We start from the raw sequence: 22,988 nt of genomic DNA, 5'->3' as shown, positions 1-22,988 counted from the left end.
GGCAGGGGGGTACGTCTAGACACAACAATTGATCTCTTGATCTCTTAGCCGTGTGCGGTGCCCCCCTCCACCATATTCCACCTCGGTAATATCGTAGCGGTTCTTAGGTGAAGCCCTGCGTCGGTAGCATCATCAACACCATCATCACGCCGTCGTGCTGACGGAACTCTCCCGCAAAGCTCTGCTGAATCGGAGTTCGTGGGACATCATCGAGCTGAACGTGTGCTGAACTCGGAGGTGTCGTAAGTTCGGTACTTGATCGGTCGGATCATGAAGACGTACGGCTACATCAACTGCGTTGTGCTAACGCTTCCGCTTTCGGTCTATGAGGGTACATGGACAACACTCTCCCCTCTTGTTGCTATGCATCACCATGATCTTGCGTGTGCATAGGATTTTTTTTGAAATTACTACGTTCCCCAACACCAGCTCCGTCTTTGGTTTGACGAAGTGCGGAGGAGCCGAGGAGGAGGCGCGCCGGCCGCCCTCATTGATGATGATGCCGTTGCTGCGAGTGTGCCGGCTGAGCAGCCTCTCCGCTGCGGGCTTGACCTTGACGCCGAACACCGCCGGCGAGCCGGAGGAATGGGAAGAGGAGCAGGAGGAGGAGTGAGAGGAGGAAGTCTAGGAGGAGCCGAACATCGTGGGCATTGATACGTCTCTGTCGTATCTATAATTTTTGATTGTTCCATGCCAATATTCTACAACTTTCTTATACTTTTGGCAACTTTTTATACTATTTTTGGGACTAACATATTGATCCAGCGTCCAGTGCCAGTTCCGGTTTGTTGCATGTTTTATGTTTCGCAGAAAACCAATATAAAATGGAATCCAAACGGGATAAAACAGACGGAGAATTATTTTGGAATATTTGGGATTTTCCGGAGGAAGAATCAACGCGAAACGGTGTCCGAGGTGGCCAGGAGATAGGGGGCGCCCACCCCCCTGGGCGTGCCTGGCACTCTCCTAGGCCACCCATAAGGCAGTTGACGCTCTTCTTTTGCCGCAAGAAAGCTAATTTTACGAGAAAAATCTGGGCGAAAGATTCACCCCAATCGGAGTTACGGATCTCCGGATATAAAAGAAATGGTGAAGGGGCAGAATCTGAGAACGCAGAAACAGAGAGATAGATCCAATCTCAGAGGGGCTTTCGCCCCTCCCAAGCCATGGGAGCCAAGGAACAGAGGCGAAACCCTTCTCCCACCTAGGGAGGAGGTCAAGTAAGAAGAAGAAGAAGGGGGGCCCTCTCCCCCTTGCATCCGGTGGCGCCGGAACGCTGCCGGGGGCCATCATCATCACCGCGATCTTCACCAACGACTTCACCGCCTTCATCACCAACTCTTCCCCCTCTATGCACCGGTGTAACCTCTCCCTTACCCATTGTAATCTCTACTTAAACATGGTGCTCAACGTTATATATTATTTCCCAATGATGTATGGCTATCTTATGATGTTTGAGTAGATCCGTTTTGTACTATGGGTTAATTGATGATCGTGATTGGTTTAAGTTGCATGTTTTATTATTGGTGCTATCCTATGGTGCTCTCCATGTCGCGCAAGCGTGAGGGATCCCCTCTGTAGGGTTTGCAATATGTTTATGATTTGCTTATGGTGGGTGGCGTGAGTGAACAGAAGCACATACCCGAGTAAGTAGGTTGTTTGCGTATGGGATAAAGGGGACTTGATACTTTAATGCTATGGTTGGGTTTTTACCTTAATGATCTTTAGTAGTTGCGGATGCTTGCTAGAGTTCCAATCATAAGTGCATATGATCCAAGTAGAGAAAGTATGTTAGCTTATGCCTCTCCCTCAAATAGAATTGCAATAGTGATTACCGGTCTAGTAACATAGTCAATTGCTTAGGGACAATTTCACAACTCCTACCACCACTTTTCCACACTCGCTATATTTACTTTATTGCATCTTTATTTAAACAGCCCCTACTTTTTATTTACGCGTTCTTTATTATCTTTCAAACCTATCCTATCACACCTACAAAGTACTTCTAGTTTCATACTTGTTCTAGGTAAAGCGAACGTCAAGCGTGCGTAGAGTCGTATCAGTGGCCGATAGGACTTGAGAGAGTATTTGTTCTACCTTTAGCTCCTCGTTGGGTTCGACACTCTTACTTATCGAAAGAGGCTACAACTATCCCGTTTACTTGCGGGTTATCAGGCATCCATTGCCCGACGCTCCGGTGGTGGACTGGGCGGCCGCCGCGGCAGGGTATGCCAGCGGCGGGTCGTCGCCGCCCGAGGTACTCCAGCACGTCCCAGAGCATGCGGTCGGGGGCTCCCCACCATACGTGGTGCCCCTTGCTGTTCTTGACGCCGCCCACCACCGGTGCCCCATTGGTGGACGCCAGCCTCTGCTCCTGGCCGTGCTGGAAGTACGCCGCCCACGACGCGTGGTTGTCGGTGGCGTACTGGGGAGGGCGCGCTGCTCCTCTGTCAGAGAGGCTCGCACATAGTTGACCTCGGTGGCGAAGAAGGCGGGCGCGCCTCGACGTCGGGCACCAGGGGAATGGGGACACCCCCATTGCTGAGCCTCCACCCCGTTGGCCCGGCGCGCATGTCTGGTGGCGCCGGGATGCATGTTCGCCTCGAAGAGTAGCCAGGCCTCCCACTCATGGAGTGAGCGGCGCCCGAAGCCGTTGGCCACCGCCTCCTAACCAGGGAGTCATGTGGCCATCGGCTTGGGAGAGAGGTAGAAGGGAGGGAAGAAGCATCGGCGGGCAGCTGTGCATGAGGAGAGAGGGAGAGCTCGGCGGCGGTCGGCGAGCGGCTGTGGGCTGGTGTGGCCAGAGATGAGGGAGGCCACAGGTTTATATAGCCCCGTCCCGTGTGTACGTGTGGTGGGAGGGAGGCGTCGCCGCATCGCCCATGACGCGCCGCCCGTGATGAGGAATCAATGGCAAGGCTGACCGGCGGCAGCCTTGCCATTGATTCCATGTGGAAAACTGAGGCGTTCCAACGACGACGAGACGCGCGTCGCTGACTCGGCAGGCCCGCGGCTCTTTCACGCCAAAACCGCTTGTCCCGGTGCCCACTGCGCGCCGGGTTCGGCCTGGGGTCCGCCGACGCTGATTTCGGCCCAAGCCGGCGAAAAACGGGTTCTTGGGGGCGGTTCTGGGCTGTTTTTCCAGTGTCGGCTTGAAAAAATCGCCGGGGGGGGGCGTGTTGGGGGTGCGGCTGGAGATGCTCTAACTAGTGGGGCCAGTTGCCTAGCCTGCTGCTGACTGGGTCAACCTTATCCACTAGAATAGTGGACAGGGTCCACATGTCAGTGTCTAGGGCTAATCTTTCTGTTTAAATATAAACTTTGATTAATTAAGGGGGAAGGGCCCACATGTCAGTGTGATATTAAACTAAAATAATTAAATTAATTTACATTTAGTTAATTAGGCGGTGGGGGCCCGCATGTCAGTGACCAGACCCAGCCAAGGCAGCATAGTTGACCAGGTCAACGTGGCCAACTAGGCCCTTGGGACCCACTAGCGGTGACCCAGGATGGGCCCCATGCCAGCCACATCAGCGGTGGTCGGTGGTTCACCGCCGGTGACAACAAACACGATGACGATGCATGGGAGGCCGCATCATTTGGCTATAGGCCACCAAATCGAGCGCAAGGGGCCGCGTTCGAATGGGGAGAGGGTGCCGCGTTAGGTGGTGTTGCCGGCCGGAGCGGGGGCTGCCGAAAACGACGACGGTGTTGAGCGGATGCGACAACAGCGTTTAGGCGAACATGGAACGATGGCAGGGGCGCGAGGAGAGGAGCTGGAGGGTTCGGCGGCCTCCTAGCAGCGCCAAGAGCACGCAGGCGTGCTCGTACGCGGGCGACGGTGGTTCTAGCTACGACGGCAACGGAGCGGGCGGCGATCGGCTTCAGCGACGATGGCAGTGGCAGCTACGGTACGCGCGCGAGTAAATGGAGAGGGGGAGAAGTGGGAGCTCACAACGAGCTGGTAGTGGTGCAAAGCAAGCTCGGGGAGGGCCTGGGGCGGACGGAATCGACGGCGAGGGCGCCGGTGCCCGAGGAGGAAGGCGACGGTGTAGTGGTTGATGTGGTGGCTCCAGTCTCCAATGAGTGGCTCCAGGGGGTGTAGAGGAGCTCGGCGGAGCCCGTGGACGCATTGGCGAGGCGCGGGGATGACGGTGGCAGCAAGTTTCAGCGGAGCTCGCCCATGGCGGCACTCAATTTCATGGGAGACGAGGGGGAGAGGCAAGGGGAAGGGGAGCGGGCGTGCTAGGGTTTCAGGGGAAGAGGTGAGGGCGTCCGGGGGAGGGTCTTGTAGCCGTCGGGGAGGCGAGGATGGCCGCCATGGCGACATGCCCCGACCATGGCCGGGGGATCTCTGCCATGACCCCCCTGTGAACAGGAGGCAGGGTCTGGCCTGGCACTGTTGCCGCGGTTGGGCCGTGGCACAATGCCAGTTTTGCTTTTTTCTTTTCTTTTGTTTTCTTTCCTTTTCTGTTTTCTTTTATTTGTTTCTGTTTTGCTTTTATTTTTAATAGCAAATAGGTTTTGCAAAATATGGAACTTGGTCCATAAATTACATTGCAAATTTAGACAATGCCACAAAAAGTTTGGGAATTATTTAAAATAGTTTGGATTTTCATATTTTAGAGAAGCACTTAAAATATTGTTTTGGCACTGTTTTAAAAGCTAGGGCTCATTTTAGCAAACAAGTGATGTTGGTTTCCTCAACCATAATTTGTTTTGGAATATTTGCTAAATGGTGAACCATTTTCCCACCATGTTTGTCAATTTAATTTCTCACTTTAAATTTGAATTGATTTCAGAGGTGGAATTTGAAATGAGAATTGAACCCAAGTGATTAGGCATAGGAAATCACAGTGTCATAGCATAATCAAGATGGATTACTATAGCTTAATACATAGGGGTGTTGCAAACTCCCCTCCTCTAAAAGAAATTCTCGTCCCAAGAATTAAGAGGTAGAATATGGGGGAAAGTTCTAGTTACGAAATTCTAACGGATCTTCTCGGTCTTGGTTGCTCTTCCCGAAGAGGTTGGTCCTTTTTGTTGATGTCTTCATTACTCTGCTTTAGATCATCATGTTGAAGTTGTTATCCTTTTTGCGGGAACTCCATCGTACTTATGAATAGGGTAAGGGGTCACTTCGGAAGAACGGACCTTACAAGGTTGATTATCTAGTAAATAGCTTAGGGAATGTGCAGAAAGTATCTCTCGATTGAACTTAAGAAAAACTTTGAGGGCGAAGTAAGAAGTTATAAGAAGAAGTTTGAAGCGGGGGTGGGGGTGGGGGGGCAGTCATTCGATGCCTAAACTAGAGTGTGACGAGGGCTCAGAGCAACCGGGAAAAATATTGCATCTGATACCAGAATAGATCTCTAGGAAGGTGGTTCGTGAATCTCATACGAAGACAAGAAGGTGGAATAACTTGGGAAACAAGGATGTACAGGGGATCCAGGTTTCAATCCGGTGGAACTATGGTTAGTGTGGATTTAAAGTAGGAAGAGTGTGACGTCTTGCACGGTGACGATAGCATGACATGTCAGAGGATAGCTTGTCATATATGTCGGCAACAACTTCGGTATCAAGGGCGAACCATTTTCCTACTCGTGGAAATGAGGCGGACAAATAGGCAAAGTACTCACCTACCAATGTTTCCGGAATGTCATCAACAATAGCAACAGGGTCTTACTGACAAAGTTGTACACCGATGTGTTTACATAAGCAGGGAATTATTACTAAGAAAGGTTAAACAAAACAATGGAAAGGAAAATGTGATTATCAGATTTACACATGCCAATGGAAAGGAAAATGTGTTTAAACACAAGTATTAGGAGTATTTCCTTCCCATCCATGGCAGGATAGTAAGTAGATAACCAATTAGGTAAGTGGGCGAGGGAATTCATGATGTTACCCATACAATAGTGTTTGGATAATTGATTAAGAAACATTTAGCATTGCGCTTCCATTGTTCTTGCTGATGATCGGAGTACCATAGACATGCTTCGGGATAGCATTGACATAGTCATCAGGTAAAGATCAGACTTTGGATACACAAATGATCCACTAGGAACAACTTATAAAATAAGTCATACAATTTTCTCATGGAAGAATGGTTAACCTTGCTAAAGAAGATACTATAACAATAGGTCCTCCGGCCACGTGTGCTAGACATGACATCACCTTACTGGGTTACATAAAGACCAATGTTATAATTCTTGGAAAATGTTCCAACCATCATATCTGCCCGAAATTTAGATCTGACTGGTGTGAGGATACCTCAGACTTAGTATGCCTGAGAAGAAAAAGGTGCAACACAAATTGACGAGATGACGTTGCAAGATTCTTGGGAATGAACTATGGAATTAAGTTCTGAAACATGAGCTGGATTGCAAGACACACATGAGCACACTACCAAGACAGTCGTGACCACATGGAAGTCTTACATCGAAAAGGCAACCGAGTTCTGGTTAGGAACCATCATCGAGGATATCAAAGTCCATGTTTAAGTCCGAATTAGCTCTTACGAATGAACTACTTTTCCTCGAACAAATCAATCAGTGGCTTGATTTGGGATGATTCAAGGGGAAGCGAAACAAAACTTTCTCATATTCACGGTGAGAACTTGCATCAAATGCACACAAACTTAGAGAAGACACTTATTGCATCAAACATATTCTTCATGAACTAGGCACAAAGATAATGCTTTCAAAAGTTTCCAACACTAGCTTAAATGTTCATCATGAACCATGGAGAAGATGAGGATGTGGACGATGGGCTCAACAACAATTCATCGAGATTTCCATAAACATGGATTTCCACAATTTAAGTGAACAAGGTGATAGCAATTGACACATCAAAGTATATAATGAAGTATGTTCGAGGAGAACATCCATAATTAAACATTGGTCGATAGTGCACCTGGAAATATGGACTAAGTAGAACGATCAATGTTAGAATGGTGATTCAATAACCAAAAGACTTAGAGTGAAGCCATCGATCATTAACTTCAAAGCAATTGGGTTGCTAGAAGTTTTGAATTTACACATATAGTTCATTTGTTGGTGTTCCGGTTAGAAACAACACGGGGACCAAGAAAAGAATGGAGATGGCGAGAAGTATTACTATATCAAGAATTATTAAGAGGTGGAGCAATTCTCACAATATATATCCTTGACATAAAAGATGGTAATACTCCAAGGTAGAACATAACATAAGCTGGATAGAAAGGAACTCAAGGTACAACACAAAACATGAACAAGTTTGTGTTGGAGGGAAGGCCAGAATGTTGTCGATGATAACACAAATCATCAAGAGCAAGGATGGTATTTCTCATCATGAATTCAGTCGACCTATTGGAAGAAGTCAAAATGTTGATGATGATCAAGACACGTTTTATTGAGTGGTTTCATGAAGTAATCGATCAGTAAGATGATCAAAGCAGATGGAATGGTGAAGCTAAAGGTTAACGGAACCATGGATATGATGCAAGCTTGGATTACGTCATATTGTGTAAGCAAAGCGATATGATGATGAAAGTTTGGCACAAGTTTAGCTCATTTTCAAAAATGTGCATTGGGAAGAAGGACCAGGTAGAACTGTTAAAATTAGCACGATAGTGAGGTAGCCGATCAGGCTAGGAAAGACATGCTGGAGTATTAAACTTCCCAATAACTAAGTACTAGGAGTATTGAATCACAGTGTGGATTCGAATCACTTGTCAGAGTTCTGGAGTGACGGGCAATGCAAGCCTGCGGAGTGACTAAAATGGTGAGAGTATTATCCCAACAAGAATTCATAAGAGATAGTTTAATGGCACGATATCCTCGAGATAATAGGGGGCAATACCCGATGGTAAATCAGAATAGAGGTTGGATAGGCATATTGATCTATAGAATACAAGCACTTTAACATGTGTGAGAAATGGAGTCAAAGGAGAACAACCTAGTCGGAACCACGATCGCAAAGTGCTACTTCTTGAGCTTGCGTTGATTTTCACTTGAATAGGAAAGGTGATGCAACAAAGTAGAGATAAGTATTTCTCTCAGTTAAGAACCAAGGTATCAATCCAGTAGGAGGCACAAGCAAGTCTCCAATCTATGCACCTGCACAAACTAACACACACTTGCACTCAACGCGAAAAAGGGGTTGCCAATCTCTTCATGGTCTCGAACAAGAGTGAGATATAACAGAAATAGGTATAAAAGATAAATAAAAGGCAAACAAAAGTAAATCTAAATAAATTGCAGCATAGTATTTTTTTAGCTAGACCCGGGGGCCATAGGTTTCACTAGAGGATTCTCTCTTGAAAGAAAACATATGGTGGGTAAACAAATTACTATCGAGCAATTGATAGAGAAGTGCAAAGTTATGACGATATATGATGTCTACTACGCAACCTTATTCTTGTAGACTCGTGTTGGGCCTCCAAGCGCAGAGTTCTGTAGGACGGTAGCAAATTTCCCTCAAGTAGATGACCTAAGGTTTATCAATCCGTGGGAGGCGTAGGATGAAGATGGTCTCTCTCAAACAACCCTGCAACCAAATAACAAAAAGTCTCTTGTGTCCCCAACACACCCAATACAATGGTAAATTGTATATGTGCACTAGTTCGGCAAAGAGATGGTGATACAAGTGTAATATGGATAATACATATAGGTTTTTGTAATCTGAAAATATAAAAACATCAAGGTAGTAGGTAATAAAAATGAGCGAAAACATTATTGCAATGCTTCGAAACAAGGCCTAGGGTTCATACTTTCACTAGTGCAAGTTCTCTCAACAAGGATAACATAATTGGATCATATAACAATCCCTCAACGTGCAACAAAAAGTCACTCCAAAGTCACTAATAGTGAAGAACAAACGAAGAGATTATCGTAGGGTACGAAACCACCTCAAAGTTATTCTTTCTGATCGATCTATTGGGCTATTCCTATAAGTGTCACAAACAGCCCTAGAGTTCGTACTAAAATAACACCTTAAGACACACATCAACCAAAACCCTAATGCCACCTAGATACTCCAATGTCACCACAAGTATCCGCAGATTTGATTATACGATATGCATCACACAATCTCAGATTCAACTATTCAAACCAACACAAAGAACTTCAAAGAGTGCCCCAAAGTTTCTACCGGAGAGTCAAGACGAAAATGTGTGTCAACCCCCATGCATAAGTTCACAAGGGAATAGAACCCACAAGTTGGCCACCAAAACATACATCAAGTGGATCACGTGAATATCCCATTGTCACCACAGATAAGCACATGCAAGACAAACTATTACTTGGTTAAATTGGCCATGAATTTTATGTCAGATAAATAGATTATGATCAAAACTAAAGTCACAATGATACATTCTAGTGCATTATATTGTTAGACAAATTCCTGGTTGTGTGAGGTTGGAAGACTGATGCAAGATGATATATGAAGGCAATATATGGGGTTTGATACAGATCTTTGTTTCCCCCTCTTTGATCCACTCCTCCTCCTCCCCATTTTGTATCTTTGCAGCCATATGTGTTTGAGGGATCCAACACCAAGAATTACCTCTATACATGAACATTGCATACCTAAAGTTCTCATCTCCCATGCAAGGCCGCATTATTTGATGCCTTCCTCTATTAATGCAATATGCTGCCTACCTAGATAGGTATCCATAGATGCTTATCTTACTATCACCACTTGTGGTTTGTAGTATATTGACAGTTTTTAGATTAAATATTCTTTCTGACTCACTCTCTTCAAAGCTTGTTCATGCTAATCATGTCCGTGCTGCTGTGTATCATCTTGTATTTTATATATTTCCACCCATTATATGAATCACTAACTATTATATATATATACACACTATATATTTAAATTTTATCTTATGAATTTCATATGGAGTGAAAATATTATTAGCCAATTGTATTTTATTTCTTATTCAGAACCCCAATTTATACCTATAGTATGCTTATATTCTTCCCCTAGTAAGAATTTTATGTACTATGGGTTATTAAGTAAACTTGTTCTCTTTATCATATCAATCTAGAGTTTTATCTGCTATGTATTTTCATAAACATCTTGGTTCAACTATAGTTGCACGATGTTGTTATCTCCACATCTGTGCAAAATATATGTCATCCTATTTCGATGAACATGGTGATTTCTTTTCTGGCCATGTTAATGTAAAACATAAATAAATAGAATTGGCCGCACTATAACAATTTGGATTGAGAGCCACCATGATATACAAATATATATTTCAACATAATTTTGTGCCATCGTTTTCCTACTGATCGCTTTATTATAATATAATTGAGTAGTCACACTAGTAGAAAAAGGGTCAAATGTGAAGCACATTAGTGCCGGTTTGATTTTGAGCCGGCACTAATGTGTCCATTAGTGCCGGTTCCAACTACTAGCCGGCCGCTCTCATTAGCACCGGTTCGTGGCGAACCTTTAGCACCGGTTCGTGGCGAACCTTTAGCACCGGTTCGTGCCATGAACAGGTACTAAAGAGAGTGGTGGCAGGATGTTGTCAGTCTGGGGCCCCTCCAGCACCTTTAGTACCGGTTCGTGGCACGAACCGGTACTACAGGTCGTCCTACATAAACCCTTCATCCACCCGAGCTCGCTCTGTTCTTCCCCTTCCCCTCTCCTCCTCCATTCTTCCCCTCTCTTTCTCGAGCTCATTACACATTTTGCCCAAAATTTGTCAAGATTTGAAGGCCCCCATCCATTGAAATGATCACAAAGGTTAGCAACTTTGTCCTTTCATATCTCATTGCTAGATTAGCTCTTGCAATGCTTTGTATAGTGATTAATTTGTGAGTTTAGTAATTTGGGAGGAATTATATGTGCTAGTATTTGATTTATATGCAATTTGAGGTCAAAAATAACACTTAGTTTGCATATGTAGGTGTGGTTTACTTAGTGCCTTCTAAATCTCCGTCGTAACCACCGTCGATCGCCCACACCGTCCCGTTGCCGGCACCACCTTGTGGTGATGCTCTTGTTCATGAATGTTTTACATTACCAAATTGATGTTTGTGTGATTTGGATATATAGTTACTTGTATAATTATCTTACCCCATACGTTGTTTGTTATACATAGTGCCATGGTTTTGATATCCGTCCCCGTCGGCCCTCGTCCTTGTTATGATTCGGATGTGGTATATTCTCTTTTAAAACTAGTTGTTGCATTTCGTGTTTATGACAAATTATGCCCATCAAGTTGACATTGATATTTTTATCTAGGAGGTATGTGAACCGGAAATTCCAACCGACCCTATTGTCGAGAGGTTAAATTTAGTTGAAAGATAAAACGAGTATTTGAAAGAAAAATTGAAAAGAATTGAGGGGGAGAAGATGGACTTGGAGTTGCATGTTGCCGATGTCGTCGATGATCACAAGATCAAGATGGAGAAAATGCACTTGAAGATTAGAAAGATTAGAAAATATGCCATTGATAGTGTGGCTTGGTATCATTATGTTGTTGGATCAATTGTTACCTTAGTTGCGATCTTGATCGCATTTTTTGTTGCATTTAAATTCTTTAGCTAGAGAGTTATTTGTATGTTGCATTTAATTAAGTGTTGTATATGAACTTTATGTATGAACTTGTATTAATTTGGTCTATTCGGTGTTGTGTAATTAAGATGAGCCGACAATGGATGTATGATGACCGATGCTCTCCCGAGTTCATTAATGGCGTGCATACTTTCTGCTTGCCGCTGAGGCAAACAAGCGGGCGGGTGGTTTTATGCCTTGTCCATGTGCTGGCTGTAAGAATGGTCACAATTACTCTACGTCAAGAACCATTCATGTCCACCTATTTGAGTCCGGTTTCATGCCCCACTATAATGTTTGGACCAAGAATGGAGAAAGAGGGGTTATGATGGAATACAATGAAGAAGAAGAGGATGACGAGAGCTATCTTGGCCATGGGTTCCCTGGATACGATGATACAACAATGGGGGAAGAAGCTGAGCCGGTAATGCGGGAAGAAGCTGAAGAAGAGGCATTAGATGAGCCCGCTGATGATTTAGGTCGGGCCATTGCCGATGCAAAGAGAAACTGCGCAACTGATTTGGAGAAGAAGAAGTTGCAGCGCATGTTAGAGGATCACAAGAAATTGTTGTACCCGAATTGCGAAGTTGACAAAAAAAAAGTTGGGCACCACACTGGAATTGCTGCAATGGAAGGCGGAGAATGGTGTATCTAACAAGGGATTTGGGAAGTTGCTGGTAATGATAAAGAATATGCTTCCAAAGGACAACAAATTGCCTGAGTGTATGTATGAAGCAAAGAAGGCTGTCTGCCCTCTAGGGTTAGAGGTGCAGAAGATACATGCATGCCATAATGACTGCATCCTCTACCGCGGTGAGTACGAGGATTTGAACGATTGCCCGGTATGCGGTGCATTGCGTTATAAGATCAGTCGCGATGACCTTGGTGATGTCAAGGGAGAGCGCCACAGGAAGAAGATTCCTGCCAAGGTGATGTGGTATGCTCATATAATACCACGGTTGAAACGTTTGTTCCAAAACAAAAGAGCATGCGAAGGCGATGCAGTGGCACAGAGAAGACCGTAAGAAAGACGGAAAGTTGAGAGTACCCGCTGACGGGTCGCAGTGGAGAAAAATCAAGAGAAAGTACTGGGAGTAGTTTGCAGGTGACCCAAGGAACGTATGGTTTGGTCTAAGCGCAGATGGCACTAATCCTTTTGGGGAGCAGAGCAGCAACCATAGCACCTGGCCTGTGACTCTATGTTTGTATAACCTTCCTCCTTGGTTGTGCATGAAGTGGAAGTTCATTATGATGCCAATGCTCATCCAAGTACCTAAGGCCATTAGTTGAAGAACTATTACAACTGTGGAATGCAACAGGTGTACGTGCGTGGGATGAGCACGGACAGGAAGAATTTGACCTAAAGGCGTTGCTGTTCGTGACCATCAATGATTGGCCTGCTCTCAGTAACCTTTCAGGACAGACAAACAAGGGATATCGCAGATGCACGCACTGTTTGGATGATACCGGCAGTATATATTTGGATAGTTGTAGGAAGAATGTGTACCTGGGACATCATTGATTTCTTCCAAGCAGGCATCCCGTAAGAAATAAAGGCAAGCATTTCAAAGGTGAGGCGGATCACCGGACGAAGCCTCGCCACCGTACTGGTGCTGATGTACATGATATGGTTAAGGATTTGAAGGTAATCTTTGGAAAGGGTCCTGGCGGACAACCTGTTCCGAAGGATGCTGACGGACGCGCACCCATGTGGAAGAAGAAATCTATATTTTGGGACCTGCCATATTGGAAAGACCTAGAGGTCCGCTCCGCAATCCACGTGATGCACGTGACGAAGAATCTTTGCGTGACCCTGCTTGGCTTCTTGGGCATGTATGGGAAGACAAATGATAAACCAGAGGCACGGGAGGACCAACAACATATGCACGGAAAAGACGACATACATCAGGGTCAGGCCAGCTATGCTCTTAACAAAGAAGAGAAGGAAATCTTCTTTGAATGCCTGCTCAGTATGAAGATACCGCCTGGCTTCTCGTCGAATATAAAGGGAATAATAAATATGGCAGAGAAAAAGTTCCAGAACCTAAAGTCTCATGACTGACACGTGATTATGATGCAACTGCTTCCGGTTGCATTGAGGGGGCTTCTACCGGACAACGTTCGATTATCCATTGTGAAGCTATGTGCATTCCTTAATACAATCTCTCAGAAGGTAATCGATCCAGAAATCATATCAAGGTTACAGAATGATTTTGTGCAATGTCTTGTCAGTTTCGAGTTGGTGTTCCCACCTTCCTTCTTCAACATCATGACGCACGTCCTAGTTCACCTTTGCGAAGAGATTAACGTTTTGGGTCTTGTATTTCTACACAATGATGACCCACAAGTGTAGGGGATCTATCGTAGTCCTTTCGATAAGTAAGAGTGTCGAACCCAACGATGAGCAGAAGGAAATGATAAGCGGTTTTCAGTAAGGTTTTCTCTGCAAGCACTGAAATTGTAGGTGATAGATAGTTTTGTGATAAGATAAATAGTAACGAGCAACAAGTAAATAAAGTAAGTAAAGTGCAGCAAGGTGGCCCAATCCTTTATGTAGCAAAGGATAAGCCTGGACAATTTCTAATAATGATAAAAGAGCTCCCGAGGACACATTGGGAATTATCGTCAAGCTAGTTTTATCACGCTCATATGATTCATGTTCGGTACTTTGATAATTTGATATGTGGGTGGACCGGAACTTGGGTACTGCCCTAACTTGGACAAGCATCCCACTTATGATTAACCCCTATTGCAAGCATCCGCAACTACAAAAGAAGTATTAAGGTAAACCTAACCACAACATTAGACATATGGATCCATATCAGCCCCTAACGAAGCAACGCATAAACTAGGGTTTAAGCTTCTATCACTCTAGCAACCCATCATCTACTTATTACTTCCCCATGCCTTCCTCTAGGCCCAAATAATGGTGAAGTGTCATGTAGTCGACGTTCACATAACACCACTAGAGGAAAAGACAACATACATCTCATCAAAATATCGAACGAATACCAAATTCACATCACTACTAATAGCAAGACTTCTCCCATGTCCTCAGGAACAAACGTAACTACTCACAAAGCATATTCACGTTCATAATCAGGGGAGTAATAATATGCATAAAGGATCTGAACATATGATCTTCCACCAAGTAAACCAATTAGCATCAACTACAAGGAGTAATCAACACTACTAGCAACCCACATGTACCAATTTGTGGTTTTGATACAAGATTGGATACAAGAGATGAACTAGGGTTTTGAGAGAAGATGGTGCTGGTGAAGATGTTTATGGAGATTGACCCCCTCCCGATGAGAGGATCGTTGGTGATGACGTTGGTGATGATTTCCCCCTCTCGGAGGGAAGTGTCCCCGGGAGAACAGCTCCGCCAGAGCCCTAGATTGATTCCGCCAAGGTTTCGCCTCGTGGCAGCAGAGTTTCGTCCCATAAGCTTGCCCATAATTTTTCCCAGGGTAAAAGTGATGATATAGCAGAAGATGAACGCCGGAGGCCCACTAGGGGTCCCAGGAGATAGGGGGCACCCCCTATAGGGGGGCTGTCTCCTGGACAGGGTGTGGGCCCCCTGACCTATTTCTTTCGCTCAGAAATTCTTATTAATTCCAAAAAGTTGTTTCGTGGAGTTTCAGGACTTTTGGAGCTGTGTAGAATAGGTTTCCAACGTTTGCTCCTTTTTCAGGCAGAATTCCAGCTGCCGGCATTCCCCCTCTTCATGGTAAACCTTGTAAAATAAGAGAGAATAGCCATATGTATCGAGATATAATGTGTAATAACAGCCCATAATGCAATAAATATTAAAATAAAAGCATGATGCAAAATGGACGTATCAACTCCCCCAAGCTTAGACCTCGCTTGTCCTCAAGCGGAAGCCGAAATCGAAAAATATGTCCACATGTTTAGAGATAGAGGTGTCGATAAAAATAAAATACGGACATGAGGGCACCATGATCATTCTAATAACAACAACATATATAGATTTTGTCATATGATTTCCTATGCTCAAGTAACAAGCAATTCACAATGTCAAGTATGGTTCAAAAACTTCATTGGAAACTAACAAACTATAATCTCAGTCATTGAAGCAATCTATTATATACATAAAACAAGAGGCAAACAAGCCATTACGTTCGTCCACATATGCTAATATTTTTTATGCCGTTTGATTAGAATAACAACGGTTGAGATTTAAAGGTTTTTACGTAACGCAATAAAATATATGTATAGGTAATATTGAACCATGATGTTGTCACGTCTATAGATGCACAGGAAACAAGCGTGGAAAGACTTGCAGCTATTGCATAAGAGACCGTGTCTTACAAGGCTAGGTAATTGGAAACTGAAGCGTGGCAACAATAACATGTACAGGTTTTCACATATGGCACGTCTTTTTTTTGCATGGTTCACATATGGCACGTCTGATGCACCCACGTTAGTGTAACTAGAAAAAGGAATACACATATACGTATTGTTAGGACTTCAGAGGAAGCTAATCAATTAGCCTCCGGCCAATCACGTCAAAATAGCCTCCGACCAAATTGTATAGGAGTAAATGTCACGCTAATGTAAGGAGAGTCCAATTTGGACACATACAACAAGAGATCACATATACAATGAGAGAAGGGACTTTTTTTTTCTGGAAAATAAGAAAAGAAAAAAACTTATGTCTGATCTTTCCTTATATCATGTCTCATCTTAGAAAAAAACCATGGACGTGCACACCTGTTAGTTCTTGAAAGAAGCTCAATCAGTCCAACCCCAGCGCTCAGCCCGGACACTCGGCTTGCACACTTCGTCTAGGCAGAGCTTGATCCGACCCTAGGGACTAGGGAGAGGAGCGGATGAAAAATATATTTTGCAGAAGAGAATCAGAAGATTGTCAAATTATGATTATATTCATCAGGCAGCAACAAACTGTCAAGTTTACTTTATTCAAGTCGGCAGCGTTTCTTAAAAAAGGGCATTAATTTGTTGCATGCTCATTGCGTGAACGCCGCATAATACAGCAAAATAATTGCGGCATGCTGATGGCCCACATCGAATTACCTAGGCACGAGTACGAAGCAAGTAAAACACTTCTCTTTGGATTGCACTATCTATTTTCTTATATAATACTAGAACATATGATCTCTAAATTTTTATGTCTATTTATTGATTCCTTTTCCTTAGGTATTGTACATAGGAGATCCGATCTACAACATAAGGCAAATTGCGTAAGAAGCAAGCAATTTTGGTATCATGTGAGTATATTGGTTGATAAAAAAGAATTATCTGCCACACCATATAACTTTTGTCATAATATTCACAGCGTATACCCCTCTGTGATAATCACCACTCAACCTGTGTGTGTAACCTCCCTTGCCTTATAGGCTACTACGATGTCAAGTGTAAAATAGATTTCAAACCTTCAAATGTAGATGAGAATCATATATGTATATTTGTTTTACACAAGGGCCTTACTAAATCCTACGCTCGAAAAAATAATGTGTATTCAATTGTACAAGTTCAAGCTTTGAGTGATATTTAATCCAATAGCATGTGGGATATATTATGGAAAATAAAATCCATACTTTATTCATATTCAAAGCAAAATAATTGCGGCATGCTAAGTAAAACACTTCTCTTTGGATTGCACTATTTATTTTCATATATAATACTAGAACATATGATCTCTACATTTTTATGTATGTTTATTGATTCCTTTTCCTTAGGTATTGTACATAGGAGATCCGATCTACAACATAAGGCAAATTGCGTAAGAAGCAAGCAATTTTGGTATCATGTGAGTATATTGTTTGATAAAAAAGAATTCTCTGCGACACCATATAACTTCTGTAATAATATTCACAGCGTATACCCCTCTGTGATAATCACCACTCAACCTGTACATGTAACCTCCCTTGCCTTATAGGCTACTACGATGTCAAGTGTAAAATAGATTTCAAGCTTTCAAATGTATATGAGAATCATATATGTATATTTGTTTTACACAAGGGCCTTACTAAATCCTACGCTCGAAAAATAATGTGTATTCAATTGTACAAGTTCAAGCTTTGAGTGATATTTAATCCAATAGCATGTGGGATATATTATGGAAAATAAAATCCATATTTTATTCATATTCAAAGAAACTCTCATATGTTTGCTATTTACTAACAATTAAAAATATTTCGTGAATTCTTTTGTAATTATAGCACAATATGAGTTTCTAAAACTGAACATGAGTTAGTTCTTAAAACATTCAAGAATTGATTTACATATAATTTAATTATATAGCGTTAAGTAGCACAAAACCACTATCATGGAGTTTCTATTCAAAGAAGGTTCCCAGTTTTTATGATTTTGTTTGGATAGTCATAGTATGTCTTATTGGGGTGTAATATATAGTATTTGGCAGTTATCAATATAGTGTAAGTGTGTAACACAAATTACCTTTTGAAGTGTCGTTTCATATGCTCGCCATATCAAAAAACTTGCGGGTGTAGAAATTTTGAGATATGATGTGCGACAGTTGTAAGAGATGTGCTGTTAGATTCGGGCTCGAAGTCATGGACTTCAGATGTAGGCTACACATCGAACGTTTACTAAAGAATTAATCAAACTATATGAATCATGTATGCCAGTAAAATATGCCTCTTTACCGTGGCTTGCTACTTAAGCATAGTTCAATAGTTGTGGAACTATAGTATATTAAAATTAATTGTAGTTTTCATATCATTTTTCCATAACACTACAGATGGTCTCGGGACTTCATTCTTTATCTTCTGGAGATAGATGAACCACATTTTCCCTATGGTATATATGAAAGAGAGAGAGAGAGGTCTTACAAATATTTGATGAGTGGTAGAGGTTATTACACAACAGGACGATTGGTATGCACAAAATATCTGCAATGTGTGATAGAGGAAGAGATCACACAAGTGTTACACAAAACTCACAAGTTTCCAAATTTACCATTTTCTTGAAGATCACATAAAATATTGATATAAAAAATAAAACTCCAAATCTTGCAGGAGGGGGAGCCATGGATCACAATGCATTTGTCTACTCATTTTGACATGGACTCAAATGTGGGTTCCTATTTTGTATTGTTGAGACTTATGTCGAAGATTGTAGGTACTCATGAAAAATGTAATGAACTTTAGAAGGATTAGTTTAATCTTGAATCTCAGTAAAGAAGTGAACACAATCCCTTACAAAAAACAATGATGCTGTAAATCTAGCCGCGCAAATGCGCGGGGCACACTGCTAGTTGCAATTTATTGTAACATCAGAAAGAGTCAATAATAGAGCTTTTCAACAAGCTCACATACTCAACTATCTCGTAGTCTCCTACAATTGCTAACACTCACGCAGTACTTGTGGTTATAGAGTTTTAGCCAGACACTGAGAAAGATAGGGGCTTATTGTGTTGCCTCCCCACGTATTCACCTTTAGGTGATGTCAATAATAATAGCCCATGCTAACTTACATCCAATTGGATATATATATCATGATCTTTCAAATACGAGGAGCTTGCCAAAGGATAAAATAAAAAGGGAAAGGTGAGGATCACCTTGACTCAAGCATAAAGTAAAAACATAAAGTAAAATATAGGCCCTTCGTAGAGGGAAGCAGAGGTTGTCATGCGCATTTAGGGTTGATGCATAAAATCTTAATGCAAAAGAACGTCACTTTATATTGCCCCTTATATGTGGACCTTTATTATGCAGTCCGTAGATTTTATTACTTCCATAACAAGTTCGTACAAAGCTTATTTTTTCTGCACTAATAAGTCATACATATTTAGAGAGCAATTTTTATTGCTTGCACCGATGACAACTTACTTGAAGGATCTTACTCAATCCATAGGTAGGTATGGTGGACTCTCCTGGCAAAACTGGGTTTAAGGATATTTGGAAGCACAAGTAGTATTTCTACTTGGTGCAAGGAATTTGGCTAGCATGAGGGGGAAAGGCAAGCTCAACATGTTTGGAAGGTCAATGACAATATACTTTAACTGAGATGTCGGAAAAGATAAACCATTACGTTGTCTTCCTTGTCCAAAATCAACTCTTTTAGCATGTCATACTTAATGGATGCTTCACAATCATAAAAGGTGTCCAAGATAATATATCTATATGTGAACCCCTCTTTCCTTATCACTTCCTATTAATTGCAACGATGACCAAGGCTACGTTCATCAACTCTCAACAATTTTTATGCTTCATACTTTCTGTGTGTGAAGTTATCACTATCCATAAGATCAATATGAACTCTTTTATTCTTTCTACTTTCTCATGATCATAGCACATAGCAAAGCCCTTGACTCAACACTAATCTTTATTATAGATGGCTCATAGACTCGAATACAAAAAGAGATCACAATGCAAAACTCAAAACTACTTGATATCAAAACTTCAAACTACTAGATCAAGACACTACTAAAAGGATCGAACTAAATAAAGCGGTAAAGATAGGAGTGTGATGGTGATACGATACCGGGGCACCTCCCCCAAGGTTGGCGGTTGCCAAGGAGGGTGCCCATACCCATGTGATTATTTCTCCTTCTTCATGGTTGGTGTTATGATCTTCTTGGCGATGATGCCCTTCAGGATGCGGTTCTCCTCCTCGAGCTTCTTGACTTGTTGTTTGAGATCCACAATTTATTTACGGAGCTTGCTCGTAAAGGCCAAAGCTCCTTTTACCCAAGGATGCTACATAGCTTCTGGAGAACAAGTGAAACTCTTTTTCATATTTTCATAAGAAAGAAATCTAGAGTTGGAAGGGATGACCGAAGTTGGAATAGCCACGCTCGCTAGTTCCCCCATCATGAATTTTGCTCGGAGACGAGAGGTGACTTCTTGATCTTATTCCATGGCATCTATCCTTTTCAAATCAGCCTCCATCTCATCCTCCGTTGATGGTCCAAAGTGGTAGGCATCATTATTCGCTCCTAGACCAGGCGTTGGGTGAGACACCCGGCTCTCCCCAACTGACTCCTGAGAAGACATCTTGCTTAATTCTGCAACAGGAACATCTCGAAACGAAAACAGAGGATATTTGCGTGATACGGTGGTCAAAACCTTCGGAAGTATATATAATGAATTTTTACCGACCAAAATACGTAACATACAAGAAAATAGAGTCCGGGAGGCACACGAGGTGCCCACGAGACAGGGGGGCGCGCCCTACAGGGGGCGCCCTCCACTCTCATGGGAGCCTCGTGCCCCTTTCGGACTACTTCTTTCTTCCTAAAATTCTTAAATATTCCAAAACTGATAAAAATTGCCATTGGAGTTGTTTTGGAGTCGGTTTACTTACCGTACCACATACCTATACCTTTTCGGGGCCTGGAACGTTCTGGAAAGTGTCCCTTATGTATTCCTCAGGGGTTACGGTTTCAATAATATTAGTTTCAACATTGATAGGATTACCTAAAATACAGTGTTTAATTCTTTGACCGTTTACCACCCTCGGGTTTGTGCCTTCGAAGTTGTTGTTTTTTATGGCACCAGAATGATAGACCTCCTCGATAACGTAGGGACCTTCCCATTTTGAGAGAAGTTTTCCTGCAAAAAAATCTTAAACGAGAGTTGAATAATAACACATAATCTCGTACGTTAAGCTCACGCTTTTGTATCCTCTTATCATGCCAGCATTTGACTTTTTCTTTGAAAAGCTTAGCATTCTCATATGCTTGGGTTCTCCATTCATCAAGTGAGCTAATATCAAATAACCTCTTCTCACCGGCAAGTTTGAAGTCATAATTGAGCTCTTTGATAGACCAATATGCCTTATACGTTTAAGTTCAAGAGGTAAATGACACGCTTCTCCATAAACCATCTTATAAGGAGACATACCCATAGGATTTTTGTATGCAGTTCTATAGGCCCATAATGCATCATCAAGTTTTTTGGACCAATTCTTTCTAGATCTATTCACAGTCTTTTGCAAAATTAATTTGAGCTCTCTATTGCTCAACTCTACTTGACCACTAGACTGCGGATGATAAGGAGATGCTATTCTATGATTGACATCATACTTAGCAAGCATCTTACAGAAAGCACCATGAATAAAATGTGAACCATCATCAGTCATAAGGTATCTAGGGACTCCAAACCTCGGAAAAATAACTTGTTTAAGCATTTTAATAGAAGTTTTATGATCAACACTACTAGTTGGAATAGCTTCTACCCACTTAGTAACGTAATCAACAACAACTAAAATATGTGTATAACCATTAGAGGCAGGAAAAGGTCCCATATAATCAAAGCCCCAAACATCAAACGGTTCAATAACAAGAGAATAATTCATAGGCATTTCTTGACGTCTACTAATGTTACCTATTCTTTGACATTCATCACAGGATAAGACAAACTTACGAGCATCTTTGAAAAGAGTAGGACAATAAAAACCAGATTGTAGTACCTTGTGTGCAGTTCTATCTCCAGCGTGGTGTCCTCCATAAGATTCAGAGTGACACTTACGTAGAATCTGTTCCTGTTCATGCTCAGGCACACAACGTCTAATAACACCATCTACTCCTTCTTTATAAAGGTGTGGATCATCCCAGAAGTAATGTCTTAAATCATAAAAGAACTTTTTCTTTTGCTGGTATGTGAAACTAGGCGGTATAAATTTAGCAACAATGTAATTAGCATAATCAGCATACCAAGGAGCAGTACGAGAAGCATTGATGACCGCTAATTGTTCATCAGCAAAGCTATCATTAATAGGCAGTGGGTCATCAAGAACATTCTCTAACCTAGACAAGTTATCTGCAACGGGGTTCTCAGCTCCTTTCTATCAATAATATGCAAGTCAAATTCTTGGAGCAAGAGAACCCATCTAATGAGTCTAGGCTTAGCATCTTTCTTTTCCATAAGATATTTAATAGCAGCATGATCAGTGTGAATAGTAACTTTGGAATCAACAATATAAGGTCTAAACTTATCACATGCAAACACAACTGCTAAGAACTCTTTTTCAGTAGTAGCATAATTTCTCTGGGCAGTATCAAGAGTCTTACTAGCATACTGGATAACATTCAATTTCTTATCAACTCTTTGCCCTAAAACAACACCTACAGCATAATCACTAGCATCGCACATAATTTCAAAAGGTAAATTCCAATCAGGTGGCTGAACAATAGGTGCAGTGATCAAAGCTTTCTTAAGTGTTTCAAAAGCTTCTACACAATCATCATCAAAGACAAAAGGAATATCTTTTTGCAATAAATTAGTCAGAGGCCTAGAGATTTTTGAAAAGTCCTTAATGAACCTCCTATAAAAACCGGCATGACTGAGGAAACTTCTTATACCTTTTATGTCCTTGGGACATGGCATCTTTTCAATAGCATCAACTTTGGCTTTATCAACTTCAATACCTCTCTCGGAGATCTTGTGCCCCAAGACAATGCCTTCATTAACCATAAAGTGACA

The sequence above is a fragment of the Triticum aestivum genome, chromosome 3B (genome assembly GCF_018294505.1).
Source record: "Triticum aestivum cultivar Chinese Spring chromosome 3B, IWGSC CS RefSeq v2.1, whole genome shotgun sequence".
Taxonomy (NCBI): Eukaryota; Viridiplantae; Streptophyta; class Magnoliopsida; order Poales; family Poaceae; genus Triticum; species Triticum aestivum.
Note: the sequence above shows the minus strand (reverse complement) of the source record.